Here is a 15,145-nt window from a genome sequence, read left to right as displayed (position 1 = left end):
TGCGGGACCAACATCACCCTGCGCGCCACCTTTTCCATCTGCTGCCCTCAGGGAGAAGGTACAGGTCTATACAGGCCAGAACATCCAGACTGGCCAACAGCCTGTATCCACAGGCTGTGAGGCTCCTGAACTCTCTGCCCCCCTCTCACGGACAATAACCATATCCAACTTCTTAATAGCAATGAACTGGTCTGCATTGGTGCATCATATCTTTATTCTCTTCCCCCTCCTGCCCCCCCCCCCCCCCCTCTTTCTTAAATAGATAACTATCATATCTGATATCATATCTCACAGTACAATAATATTGAATGGGTTGCATTGTTGTATTTTGTCATGTTTCTCAGGTCTTTGTCTGAATTTCTACGAACATTATTGCTAAGGATTGTCTTATTGCATTGGAGTCACACTGGGTTAAATATGTACACTTGGGTTTTAAGGGGTATTTATTATTTTCTTCTTTTTTTGGGTTGTATGGAAGCCCCAAACGCAATTTCATTGTTCTTGACAATGACAATAAATAAATACTACTACATAGGAAAGCTGCAACCACCAAGTACCTGCAGAGGGTCAGGCAAGTACTGAGAAGACAGTTGAACGGTAAGAACAAGATCCGGGTTATCAACACCTACGACCTGCCCGTGATCAGGTACCCTGGTGGAATAATAAACTGGTCAAAGTAGGAGATAGAAGCTACTGACATCAAGACAAGGAAGCTCCTAACCATGCATCGAGGGTTTCACCCTAAGTCCAGCACCCTGAGGCTGTATGCTAAGTGGAGGGAAGGTGGCCAGGGACTAGTGAGTGTCAGCACCACAGTCCAGGATGAGACTGTGCATTTTTAGTAAATACCTCAGGCAGCAGAAACCCAAGAAAGAGGAGGAACCATCATGGAAGGTCAGGCCCCTGCACAGTACATACCACTTGCAGATAGAGAAAGTTGGTGACATGCCAAAGTCCTACCAGTGACTGGACTGAAAGACAGCACACAGACATAAATCATGGCAGCACAGGAACAAGCTCTGAGTGCAAGATCCATAGAGGCTGGGGTCTATCACACCAGGCAAGACCCCAGGTGCAGGCTGGAGACAATCCAGCACATAACAGCAAGGTGCAAGATGCTAGCACGCAGGACATACATGAAACGCCATAACCAAGTCGTCAGCATTGTATACAAAAACATCTGGAAGTTACGAGGTCAAAATGGAACACCCCGCCTAGGGTGGTTGAAAATTACTGAGCTAAGATACTGTGGGACTTCCAGATACAAACAGACCAACAAAATGGTGGTGGCTAACCAACTGAATATAGTAGTGGTAGACAAGCAGAGGAAGATGGCCGTAGTGATAGACGTAGCGATACCGAATGATGGCATCTTCTGAACAAGGAACAGTTGAAGCTGAAGAAGTACCAAGGGCTCAGAGAAGAGCTCAAGAAGATGTGGAGGGAGAAGGTAACAGTGGTCCCAGTGGTCATCGGAGCACTAGGTGCAGTGACTCCCAAGCTAGGTGAGTGGCTCCAGCAGATCCTAGGAACAACATCCAAGAGCTCTGTCCAGAAGAGCACAGTCCTAGGAACAGCTAAAATGCTGGGCAGGATCCTCCCATGTATCTGGTAGAGGATCTGAGCTTGAGAGATAGACCGCCTGCAGGGGCAAGAGCTGAGTATACGTCAATGGACACTGTACTGGTGACTATTTTTCAGCTTAACCAATCTAAAAATAAAAACAGAAGGTTCTGAACCTTAATTACCTATGAAAACTACTTCTTATTTCAGCCCTGGTGTTCACATCTCTACTTGTTTTCATGTTACACAATCTAAAGAACAAAGATTGACTGCACTCTGAGAAGATCCATCCAAATAATAATTACTACCAAAACACTCTTGTATAGTGTGTTAGTTCACACTAAATGTGTGAGCTGAATCAGTCTGCCATGTCACAAATAACACATAAATAATCCATAAAACAACAACCAAACGCTCAATGTGACCACTGAGAATTCAGTAAAAGATTTTGTATAAAATAAGGCTGTTGGCAACAGGAGAGAAAGGCAGCATCACTTTAAATGATTAAAGCTGAAACTGCAGTGCTGGCTTTAGTGGTTTGTTCATGTTGATCACGACCCTTCTGCACTCGTCATGTGCTTCAAAACCCCTCAGTGGTTCATACTGTGTGCCCGAGTTATAAAAGCAAGAACAACGAGTAAGAAGACATTTTTCAATGTTTTGTGTTTGCAGCAGATGGCCGCCACTGCCTCAGCCATACTCTGCCAGAGGTCTTCCTGTTAAAAGGGACTTTGCCCTCACCCAGTGTTTGATCATAAGGTATCACCTGATCTCATGGGGTTCACTCTTAAATAGATGCCAAAGTGTAACTTTTTTCATGGTGAATTGACTGATTCTTATATACTGTACACATTTTCTGCTCTCAAGAAGCACTCAAAGCATACCTCATTCACCCACTCATACAAGCACTTTTTTCTATCTAACTTTCACACACATTCACACTCCAATGCATGCATCTAAGAGCAACTTGGGGTTAGTATCTTGCCCAAGTCTGGCATGCAGACTGAAGCAGCCAGGGATCAAGCCACCAATTTTCCAATTAGTAGATGACAAGTTCTACCTCATGAGCTACAGCCACACAGAAAAGGCTTCTTCCTTTGTAGACAGAGAAACAAACTTCTCCGCCTCAGTTCTCACTTATACAATGGAGAAAAAACTTACACTGTGTAATTTTCTTTACCTCGTCCCCATTACTGTCTACTTTTTTGTTGTTGTGTCAAAAACAAACAGAGACAGCTCATAGAATATAATAGAATAGAATTCAACTTTATTGTCATTGCACATGTCACAAGTAGAAGGCAACGAAATGCAGTTTGCATCCATCCAGAAGTGCTTTAGCCATGATATAGATATATTACAAAATATATATTAGCAATAATATAGGTATATAGCTATATTACAGAAATGGGTCTATTATGGGTATGTTACAATGTACAAGGTAAGAAGATATGTTATGAATATGCTATAACTAAAAGTATGTACAGGCTGTAGTGGGTATACAAGCTATGTACAGGCTATAAACAGGATATAAATATGAAACTATACAGAAATATGCAAGTTATAAACAGTTGTAAACAGTTGTAGAATTATAATTATCGTATTGTACAGAATGATTGTTCATGACATGAAGCCCCATAGTTGTTGTTGGTATTGCCACAACAAATGACCAAAATTAAGCAGTTATTTTACAGTATCAAAATCGTCTGCAGCAAGTAGCAGCATGCCGACTAAAGAGCATTACATGAATATCTCGTGTGTGAGTCATCCTGCCTGTGAGCCTTCCTCATTTTAGGACATTACAAGGAACAACATGGTTTAAATTTAGGGCCTCACAGGCGAGCACAGTCAGCATATTGTAGGGAATTTTAGGCCAAATGGAGATGTAAGCTGGTGAAGGAAGATTGCGTAAAACAATAAAAATCAGTATGTGGGCACTTGTCTGCCAGTGATTTAACGCAGAGTTTGATCTTTTCTTGGATGACGGCAAATCTACACCCAGCTCACACTCCACACGCCCACATGCACGAACCTCCCAGGTATTTTTAGACTCGTTTTAAAACAGGATTCCAAAAATACAAGAATGAACTTTTTACCCTGAACAACAATACGGCTGGTTTTTGGTTTGCAGACAGAGGAACAACTGTTAAACAAAGGAAAAGATGAAAATCAGCTGTCTCACGCAGCCCTCAGCTGCTCCCTCGGCAATTATTTTCCTACACACCAAACCTCACAGACAGAGTGTGGCTGTGTGTATGTGATTGCCTATGCGCTGTACATTTTTTCTGTGTGCGTGTGTCTTGTTACATAGGAACGGCTAATGGCTGACATGCGGCAATGCCCTTGTATTTCTTGGCAGGACACCGCATGTCTCTATATAGAGACATAGAGCCAGAGAGGGTGGGGGTGGGTGGAGACTGCGGGTGTGAGGGGTCTGACAGATACAGGATGTGGATGGTGAATTCTGAATGGTCCCATGTGATCACTGCCTTCAGTGAGTCTAATGTTGAGTGTTTTTAGATCAACCTGGAAGTGAATCATTTGAAAAGCAGCAGCTACAGAGTGAGCAGAACTAAGGGTGCTGGAATCAACATGCAATGAATCAAATGTGTCATGTGAGAAGACTGCATGAGTGTTATTTCTGCTAATACCACCTGCTGTGATCAGTCTTCTCTCAGTAACAGGCCGTGATGGGAATAGCGGCGTTACAAGTAATGGCGTTATTAACAGCGTTACTTTTTTCAGTAACGAGTAATCTAACTAATTACTATTTGTATCTTTACAACGCTGTTACCGTCACTAACAAGAAAATGCGGTACGGTCGCGTTACTATTTTGCAACAGACGGTTGAAGCTGTGTTCAGCTTATCACATCTTATATCAGCTGCACGGAAGTAGCTGTAAGTAATCTGGGCGCTACAGCTTTAAGCAGCTGTGTGCGCTCCCGCGGGTGGCAGTCACTTTTGGCACAACACCTGGAGCTAAGGGGGCAAAACATTGCACGAGTGCTGCTGTTTGACTGAGTAAGAATAAAGTAATCATGGTAAGCCAATCGCATGACCACTTCAAGATGACAAAGCAACAAGGTGACATATACCAGTTTTTAAATTGTGTTGATAGGCCACATAAAACCAGAGTCATGATAAACAATATATACGCAGCGTTTTTTCCTCAATAGTTTTGTCACATTTACTGCCTAAGGACAGCGCTAGCAAGCACTCTCTGCTTATGACCAAAAAACAAGAAACCAAACAAAACAAAAAAACAGTCCATTCATGTTGGTGGAAAAATGCACCATGTCGACCAATCAAAAAATGATATCGCACCATGACATTTGTCTGTGAAGGTTCTCAGTCATCCAGGTCATCGTAGTCAAAGGAGCTTGCAAAGAAAAGCGTCTGGACTTCTTTAAGTTGCTTGAAGACGTTTCACCTCTCATCCGAGAAGCTTCTTCAGTTCTAAGGTCAAATGGTGGTGAGTCCCAGATATAAACCTAGTGGGAGTATCCCCCCACAGAGTGACAAAATGACCCCCTGATGATCCTCTAATCGCCTGAGCCAAGGTGTGAAACTGGGTGTGGGTCCCAATCAGCCAGAGTTTCGGGTGAGCTCATTGTGAAACCTGGCCCCACCTTATCATGCGAATTCCTGAGGTTAGATGGCCCAGGATGTGAGTGGGCGTTAAGGCATCTGGGGAGGGATCTCAAAACTGGATTATAGATGGCAGAGAGTTGGTGTCGTAAACCCCCGCCTCTGTTCAAAGATGGTCGCTCACAGTGGACATAGATGGCTTCTTTCACTCCTCTTTCAAACCATCTGTCCTCTCTGTCCAAAATGTGAACATTGGCATCCTCGAAAGAGTGTCCTTTATCCCTAAAATGCAGATGGACTGCTGAGTCTTGTCCTGTGGTGAAGAAGAGGTGGCTCTTCTGTGTTGTGCCATGCGCTTGTGAAGTGGCTGTTTGGTCTCTCCAATGTAGAGGTCTGGGCATTCCTCGCTGCACTGTACCGCATACACCACATTGTTAAGTCTGTGTTTAGGAGTTTTGTCTTTCGGGTGAACCAGTTTTTGTCTGAGCATGTTGCTGGGTCTGAAATGCACCGGAATGTCATGCTTGGAGAAAACTCTCCTGAGTTTTTCTGATACACCGGCTACATAGGGGATGACAATGTTGTTGCGTCTGTCCTTCTTATCCTCCCTCGCTGGTGTCTGGTCTTCTTTTCTGTGCCTCTTTGCTGACTTTAAGAATGCCCATTTAGGATAGCCGCACGTTTTGAGTGCTTCCTTTACATGTGTGTGTTCCTTCTTTTTTCATTCAGGCTTAGAGGGAACATGTTCTGCCCGGTGGTGTAGGGTCCTAATTACTCCAAGTTTGTGTTCCAGAGGGTGGTGGGAGTCAAAGAGGAAGTACTGGTCCATGTGTGTGTGGGCTTCCGGTAAACTTCGATGCTGAGGTTGCCATTCTCTTCAATGTGCACAGCGCAGTCCAGGAAAGGCAAACAGTTATCCTTTGTGTCTTCCCTGCTGAACTTGATGTTTTTATTCACAGCGTTAATGTGCGCAGTGAAGGATTCCACTTCTTGTGTCTTGATTTTGACCCAGGTGTCGTCTAAATATCTGTACCAGTGGCTGGGTACTCTTCCTTTGAAAGAGCCAATTGAGCCAATGACATTTGGTTGTTTAGGAAGAGGGGGAAGTTTTAGGAGTGACGGCGAGAGACAGAGAGACCGAGTTTTGAAATGTGAGAGATTTGTGACGTTTAGCATGTTTGGAGTGTGTAGTTAATGTGTTGTCTTGTGTAGTTAGTGTGTAGTGTTGTGGATAGTTTTGTGTTGTGTGTCAGAACAATGAGGCGACTGCTGAATGAAAAACGGAGTAGTGATACACCTGCTGCTGTCAGACCTGCAGGTATCTGTGATGTTCTCCTTTATGGTGGACAGAAATTATTTTTTTGGAGTGGCACAAAAAATTTGTGTGACATCTTATTGATTGCAGAACAGTTGATGGTTATGTAAATAGTTTGAAGGTTATTTTAAAAAAAAAAGGGTAAAAGGTAAATTGGTGCAAATAACTTTGTTGTTTGCAAAACTTGCGCGTATGATTTTAAAATTTATATTTATATTTGAATTGAAAGTTATGAAATATGATTCAATAAACATGTTTGTGGTTGTTACAGTAAAAAATATAACTTTTTCTACTCAGATTTTATGTTTTTTGTCTGATTTTAGATCAATTGTGTTAATACAGTATGTCAAAATGAAAACACAACTGTAAATTCAGACATGTGAGGTTGTGCTGAAAAGAATGATACCAAACAAGGCAAAGTAAATAGTTTTTAAAGGTGAAATGCAGAGGTCAAATCAAAAGTAGTTAAAAATGGCCAATTATACCCTGGACCCCATTATTAAACATTTTTTTAAAGTAACACAATAGTTACTTTTCAAGTAATTAATTACTTTTAGAATCTTGTAACTCAGTTACTAACTCAGTTACGTTTTTGAAGAAGTAACTAGTAACTACTACTTTTTCAAAGTAACTTGCCCAACACTGGTAACAGGTACTGCAGTTCTCTGGATTTGTCCATGTTTTACTAAATGGGTATCAACAAAAGTCACAAAATGTGATTTTCCGCTACAAGCCACAAAGCTTGAAATTAGCTGTATGCATAGAAAATATTTAATCTCAGGTCCAGATGGGAATTCTCTGATATTTCTTGACTGCAAACAGTTTTCTCAGCATTTTCGCAGCAAACAAACTCCATTTAAGCTACAGCACAGACACAACAAACAGCAGGCAGAGTTAACAACTAGCTGGTGGACACAGTGAGGCATAGGACAGCAGTAAATCATGCCGGAAATCTGACTCCATCCCAGGCATCCCAGTTCACAAGAACCACCAGACATCAGGAACAGGAGCAAGTCACACCTGATGCGTTCCAGTTCCAGAACTGGTTCTGAATGTGTGGACTCACTCCTGCTAGCAACACTCCTCAAGGTAGAGAGAAACAATTGTTTAGACCTCTGCTAAACTGTTCCTAACAGGTTGATTACCTGTGAAGGTGATGACCAAAAAAAGAGCTAAAAGACAGTGAACACAACTCCAAATAGAGCATCAGTTTACTCAGCTTATCGAGACGCTGCTAGTTAAGAAACTTTTATGATTTTTATTATGAGGTGACATTATCTGAAAGTTATTGTAGAAGATAACACTGGCAACTTAACTGATTTAGTACAAATATACTGTTGCTAAGTTGACAGACCCAGTGATAACACATTGTAATGGTGGTGCAAAGATCAACAAGTATTTATGGTTGTGTAGCCATGTGATAATCATTAAATATCTCAGTAACACACAGCACACAGTAGGTTTTTTTTTTAATGGTGTGCACTCAAAAGACATTTTTGGAGCAAAAGAACCCATTTAATGAACTCTCACTTGATTTCTCCCTGCTGGATTTTAATCTTAATTGAAGTTCTGGATTTTAATGACCATAAAAACGTGATAACTTGGATACTATTATGATGATTTTTTTTTGTATTTTGTTCTATAAAGCACCCATTTTGTCTTTGACAGCGCTTTCTTTATAGGGTGCACTTTTACACTGAGGTTTGGTAACCTGATCTTCTTTGGAGATGACCTCTCTGGGGGATTTATCCTGGAAGAACCAGGATATAAATGCAAATTCAGAGAGAATGTTTAACCCCCAAAAGATAAAAATGTTACCTTTGTGTTTTCTACAGCATTTCTGAGCTCACACTTTAAAAAACCTACAATCAAGTTTAGCTGTTTTGTGTTTGCACTTTGACAAAAACACATGGAGCTACAGAAGAAATGGCTGTCTCATCACTCTTAGAGGACCTACTGCTAATAAACAGAACTCACTGAGAAAAGTCCAGGGCATTTTATTTTGAAAGCCTACTTTCCGTAAACCAGCTGGCTCCACCCAGCTCTGTCTCACAGAAACACTGATAAGGGAACTACTATAGTACACTTAAACATCCAGGCTGTTCTGTCCAGCGGTGGCATAAAGAAATCATTTCAGACCTCGGGCATTTTGATACCTCTGCACAAAACTTTGTTCAATTTTCTACCTACTGTGGAAGTGGACATTAAAAAAATGTTGGAAGACTTTTACTATTGGCAAATTTAAACTTTGGGAGGAAAGCAACCTCATGAGTACTGCACACAGCAGGCTAACAGCTGGTGTGTGGTGTGGGAGAGCTGTGCAATGCTTCAAAAGTGCAAAAAGCATATTGGTTATGTTTGGGTGCCTGATACGAGGCAGAGCAATATGATAGCAAAGTTCAAAGTCTCTCATAAACTTTTACCAACAAATAAGTATGCAAGGCTAAACTACTGATTAAAGTTCCTTTTAAGGCTTCAGATATAGACATGTGTAACCTGATCTAATACATGTGGTTTGGTTAGGGACATCCCTCTATAAGCAGCAGATGAGTCACTGTGTGGCACAGACACTAAAACACATGCTCAGCATAAGCGAATGACATCATACAGACATTTGCAGCATCTTTAAAGGGTTTTACATTTATCTGTGCAAAGCTATGATGAACTGGAGTGCAAGTAAATGTCTGTTTCAGAAACACACAACACAAAAATCTAACATTTTATTTAAGAAAGTACTATTTAGTCTTTTGGGCCACTGAGTGGCTCTATAGTGTAGTGGTTTAAACATTCACCTAACAAGCAAAAGATCCCCAGTTCTTTTGGTTGTTGGAAGACACAAATTTTGGCAGGTATAAAAGCTGAATACACCCGTGGCTTAAATCAAATATTTATGGGACCATATCTGTTGCAGAAGGTCCCATAAATGTGTGGCACTTGTAGGTTGCTTTGCTTTCACTCTTATGTCCAGTTCATCCCAAACCAGCTTGATGGGGTTTTGCTGGCCCGAGACCATCACAATTACTCCTCCATGTTTGACAGTTGATGCCACACTGTAGAACCAATGCCTACTGGACATTATACAAAGATGCTGTGTGATGAACTAAAGATTTGAAATTTTGATTCATCAGTCCATAATACCTTCTTCCAGTCTTCAGTAGACCAATGGCGGTACCATTTCAAGCTATTCATTGGACTTGAACGACTTGAACTGCAATATATAACTGAAAAAAATGGGGTGTTCTGATTCTGAATCTCAGAATACTACATAGATATAACGGGGAACACATCAGGCTTGTGTATGGATGCGTGCCCTATTATAAATGTATATTATTAGCTGGGACCACATCTTCATTTAGGCTTGACAGTGTTTCTAGTAGAATTTAAGTAACAAGGGGGTGTGGGACACCCTGTGACCACCTCTGTACATGCCCCCTGGATGCATGCTGTATGTAAACTTAAGTTTCGTCTCCTGTAATCTCACCAATGTAATTCTAAAAGTTGCTATGAGCAAAAAAAAAAAAAAAAAAAAAAAAATTTATATATATATATATATATATATATATATATATATATATATATATATATATATATATATATATATACAGGACAAAATGGTGGTGGCTAACCAACCGGACATAGTGGTGGTAGACAAACAGAAGAAGACGGCCGTAGTGATCGATGTAGCGGTTCCGAATGACAGCAATATCAGGAAGAAGGAACACGAGAAGCTGGAGAAATACCAAGGGCTCAGAGAAGAGCTCGAGAGGATGTGGAGGGTGAAGGTAACGGTGGTCCCCGTGGTAATCGGAGCACTAGGTGCGGTGACTCCCAAGCTAGGCGAGTGGCTCCAGCAGATCCCAGGAACAACATCGGAGATCTCTGTCCAGAAGAGCGCAGTCCTGGGAACAGCTAAGATACTGCGCAGGACCCTCAAGCTCCCAGGCCTCTGGTAGAGGACCCGAGCTTGAAGGATAAACCGCCCGCAGGGGCGTGCTGGGTGTTTTTATATATATATATATATATATATATATATATATATATATATATATATATATATATATATATATATATATATATATTGCCTGCTTTCCAAATTTAAATATTATTATTTATTATTATTATTATTTTTTCAGTGATTATACAGTCATTTTTTACACAACAACTTTAGATCCTGAACTGGTGAACGAGATCACCTGAGGAGATACAGTACCGGAGACATATAACTTCAACTATTATTTATTTATCAAGATTCTTGTCATATTGGCTACAGCTGGTCAGTTTCTGGGTTACACAGCTTCAGCCTTTAATAGTGGTCACTTACAACAAACCTGCCTCATCAGGAATTCATCCCGTCCAGATAAGCACCTCGATAAACAGGCGGATGAATAAGTACAGTGGTTTCCATCAGCTGCAAACTTTCTCCAAGCACTCACTCCAGCTGTCTTACCTGCGCTGCTGCAGCACAGCGGAAACATTCCTGAGGCGGAGCGGCGACGGTACAGGAAAGGTCCCGAGTGACTCCACCAGTCTGAACCGGAGGGCAAGTCGAGTACCGATCCGAAATGTAAACTACGCGATAGTACGACCAAGCCGAACAAAAATAAAGACAATTAAATTAAGTTAGCAGGGAGACGACCCCGGAATACAAGTTGTCCCGAAACCGGCGAGCCTCCTCTGACTGTTGAATCCGATGTGCAGACAGAGAAGGATAACCCGCTGCTGTTTGCTTCCTCTTGTTTATTTGTCAAATGCCGTGTCAAGCCAGCATCGCGCGCGCGCGCACACACAAAGCGCATTGAGGTGAAGCAGCTTACCTCCACGCTCACTCCCGCATGTCTAATTATTTGTGACTTCCCTCCGTCCAGCGGATCACTCCATCGGTGAGTCTCCTCCTAGAGCACGCGCTTCTGACTATCAACGAGCACCTGGACGTCAGGAGGCGGCATCGTCACGCGGGCACACACAAACACACACACACAGAGGCAGAAACACAAAAATGAAATAAACGAAACTTGCGAGGGAAAACAACGAGATATATTGGTTAAATAAAAATAATTGTGTAACTAGATTCTAGTTACACAATCTAGACTGAAAAGACATAGTCTAGATTGTTTCTTGATTATTTCCATTTGAATTCATACTTTCAACAGGTCTACAAACACGGGAACACACTGTTTACTCTTGTTCAGGCTCACTACTGTCTCTCTGTGGAAACTACTGAAAAGTGCACCAATTCTCTGCAAATGGTACTCATGATGAGTGGTTGTTGATTAGTGGTCATGACAATTTACATATTAATGATCAGGAAATTGGCCTCACAGTCCATTGTTCGTCAGTGGTGCTAGTTTCAGTCATTATGTAAATGGACTGTTTATAATGTTGAGGAAACCTGCAGTCATTTGAGAATGAAGAAGTCAGTGAGTGCATTTCTCCCACTGAAAATGCTACGTCGAGATGAACAGAATCAACATTTGGGGGTTTCCTTGCCTGGGTGATTGAGCATGCAACAAGACAACTAAGTTAAGAATTTGAACTGTCAAAGACATAATATAATTTACACCTGTTGATTAGGCTTCATTTTTTTGGTGATAGTTCCTGTTTTGTTTTCTTCACTTTCTGTCATAATTTATTCATTTCTCAAGAGTATTTTATGTGTTCACACTCCTTTTCAGTGGAAGCTATAAATGAATGTTTGACAGCAACAAAGCTGACCTCGACTATAATTTTTCAGTGCTGCACTTGTGATGAAACATGCCATGTTGGCACACTAACACACGAGTCCACAGACGACGTTGCAGCAAGTTGGTAAGAATGTAGCCTTTGTTGCTCATAGTGTGAACTTAACATTTAAGTGTCTTTATTTCAAAGGGACTTTATCTTCTGTCATCTATGTCCTGTTTCACTGGTGAATGCTTATATTTAACACTTGAACTCAAGGTATGTACAAGTATCACTGAGTAAAAAGCCAACACTTCAGGGTGCATTAAACACACATTTTTTTCTACTCTTGGATCTATATGATGCCATGCAGAGTGTAGATCTCTAATATGGTCTCCTCAAGAGCACTGACTCCTGGTCCACATGCTGTTCAGGTCTTTTGTTCATGAGGTGCAGCCAATCAGAAAAAAGTTGTTTAAAACAGAAGCTCAAGCTAAAACTGTTGGCTTCAGTCGTGAACCTAAGCTCCACCAACACCCTGTATTAGGTTAATAAGGATTCTGTTGAACTATGATACAAAGCTACTCTAGTAGAGACTACTGGAGTAACTTTGCATCTAATAGGTCCCCTCACAAATGCTGACAGGATGACAAGTCAAAACATTTTACTGGGAAATCCCTTTGTGGAAATTTGTGTATTCCCCTTTTCATATGGAGAAAGTAAGTGGAAGACTTCTCAGAAATTAAGTCTATTTTATTTCCATGAAAGTACAGAAGAAGTGTCCATTATATTTTTAAATATTTTATCTGTTATATTTTTAGATCTTTATTCCTGATGGCAACAATTTAATGTCATCATATGCTGACATATGTGGCATATGTTGGTTATGTTTGCTTTGTACCATATCACTAGGTAGCTGTTGCTGTGCAGTGTATAAATTTTAAAAAGTCAAAAGTGTTAAAAATGTTGTAAGTCTTGGATAAATGCAGCATGTACAATATCACATATAATTATAAGATTTTATTTTATTTTTTTATGAAAACAGCTGGTCACAAACACTACTACATGACTTCTTTGAATGAACCCAAAGACACATGGCTTCTTCTACTTGGTTTAGTTGGATTTCACCATAAACAGATACATAATAGAGTGATGGTTTTATCTGCTTTAATTGTCATCAGCTTTCCTATTTTATCTGACAGGCAGCATAAACAGCTTCGGTGACACTTTCATCTGCCTGTCATTGGTCTATATATTAGCTGTTAACCACAGCACATCATTCCACAATTTTCATTTATAAAACTTTATTTCTCTTGTGCATTTCTCCCAATTTCTTATACTGTTTACATTTTCTTATTATTAGTTCTTCAGTCAGCTGTAGAGCCTTCAAACTTGTGTGCAAGGCACTATATGAATAAAGTTTGATTGACAGATGATTTATTATGCATGTATGCATTAATGTAGCCAGCTCATACTGTGAATAAATTTGAGATTTGAAGGGAGAGGAGGACGTTATAGAAGAAGAAATCACATGTTGCCCAATTAGGCAACATGTTTTTAGGTGTTCTAAAACTTTTGACTGGTAGTGTGTGTGTGCATGTGTGCGTGCGTGTGTTAGATTCAAATTATTGTAGGGTCTTTACCTTGCGATATAAAGTGCCTTGAGGTGAGTGTTGTTGTGATTTGGTGTTATTTATACACATAAATAAATAAGTACATTAAATAAAAGAAATAATATTACTCATCCTTAAGTTCTCCTTTACACTTTTTATACTATTATTCCTTTATGTTCAGTATTATCTGCAAAACTTTGCTTTAAAGTATCTTTATTTTGCCTTCATTTATATGAAGTGAATTTTTAAATGTATGTCAGTACTTAAATTTCAGCAATTTTCACTTATTTGGAATCTTTTGTCGTACACGTTAATTCAAATAACAATATATACAGTTTTCACATTTCTGATCTATATAACAAGCACATACAAAAGCAGATACAGTTCAAAAACACACTGTGCAATTCACTCCTAACCCTAAACACCAGCATCGAACCCCAGCCCATCAAACATCCTGAACAAAGAGCAATATTTAAAGCTGCACTAACCAATATTTTTGTATTAACACTGAATCAAATGAGCCTCACTTGAATGGCAAACACAATGCGAATGATCATTGGTTTGGTTTAATAGAGCTCATCTATATTTAGTGTCAGTGTTGCTTCATATCTCATGGATATTTGTATTTAGCACGTTAACAGCTTGTTTCTGCTGCCACCAAGTGGTCGAAAGTCTACCAGTTCCACCACAACTTTACTTATTGTCTTCAAAGTTAATATTTGTTTCCCGTGTAATAACAACGCTTTATCACCTTCTAAACAAGAGTGTTCTAGTTTAATTCAGTCCTTCCATTTGTCCATTACTAACAGACATATTTCTCTCGCCAACTCACCGGTGCTTTTGGTTCAGTCTTCACCTGGAAGGTTCCCCAGCAGCTCCAGCTGTGGGTTTGCTCAGTCAATCCCTTGTATCAAACAAGAAAGGATTCTTTTTATAAAAGAAAAAACAGAACTCAGACACGAGAAGAGATTTTAAGCCAGACCAGCTGGCTTAGAAGAAGGGGTACCCAGAACTGGGCAGTGTTTGGATCTGAGCTCTCTCTCTGCACTGAGCAGCAGATACCCCACACACTCAAACACCGCCCACTCCATTCCACCACCACACACAGTTGTACACACACACACACACCCAGTGACCCCCTATGTCTGAGCCAGCTGAGTGTATGTATCTGAAGGAGCAGGCTCACCTGTTGTTATCACTCATGGTATATTTAGATTTGCCACAGATGCTACCAGTGTGTGTGTGTGTGTGTGTGTGTGTGTGTGTGTGTGTGTGTGCTACAGAGACAGAAATGTGTTGCTGACACTCAGAAGCCTACATGGGCCGTGGTGTAAGAACCCTGGATTACTTCCCATAGACCATCGGCTCTACACATTACAGAGATAGAGAGAGTGATCAAACCTGTGAGCA

At 40.6% G+C, this 15,145-nt stretch overlaps 1 protein-coding gene across 2 annotated transcripts in view; it reads right to left on the bottom strand.

Moving 5' to 3' along the window:
- Window positions 1–14,772, bottom strand: part of mef2ca (myocyte enhancer factor 2ca) — a 38,064-nt gene extending 23,292 nt beyond the window's left edge. For both annotated transcript variants that reach the window (XM_085360119.1, XM_085360120.1), the window contains exons 1-2: window positions 14,568–14,772; window positions 11,279–11,389 (exon numbers count right to left, since the gene is read on the bottom strand). The gene's annotated coding sequence lies outside the window, so the exon portion shown is untranslated. The remainder of the gene's footprint in view (window positions 1–11,278; window positions 11,390–14,567) is intronic.
- Window positions 14,773–15,145: the final 373 nt, after the last annotated feature.

Source organism: Diplotaxodon limnothrissa, linkage group LG7, assembly GCF_057381915.1.
Source record: "Diplotaxodon limnothrissa isolate DT_005_m linkage group LG7, D_limnothrissa_male_GT1.1, whole genome shotgun sequence".
NCBI lineage: Eukaryota > Metazoa > Chordata > Actinopteri > Cichliformes > Cichlidae > Diplotaxodon > Diplotaxodon limnothrissa.
This window is presented reverse-complemented; position numbering and strand designations above follow the sequence as displayed.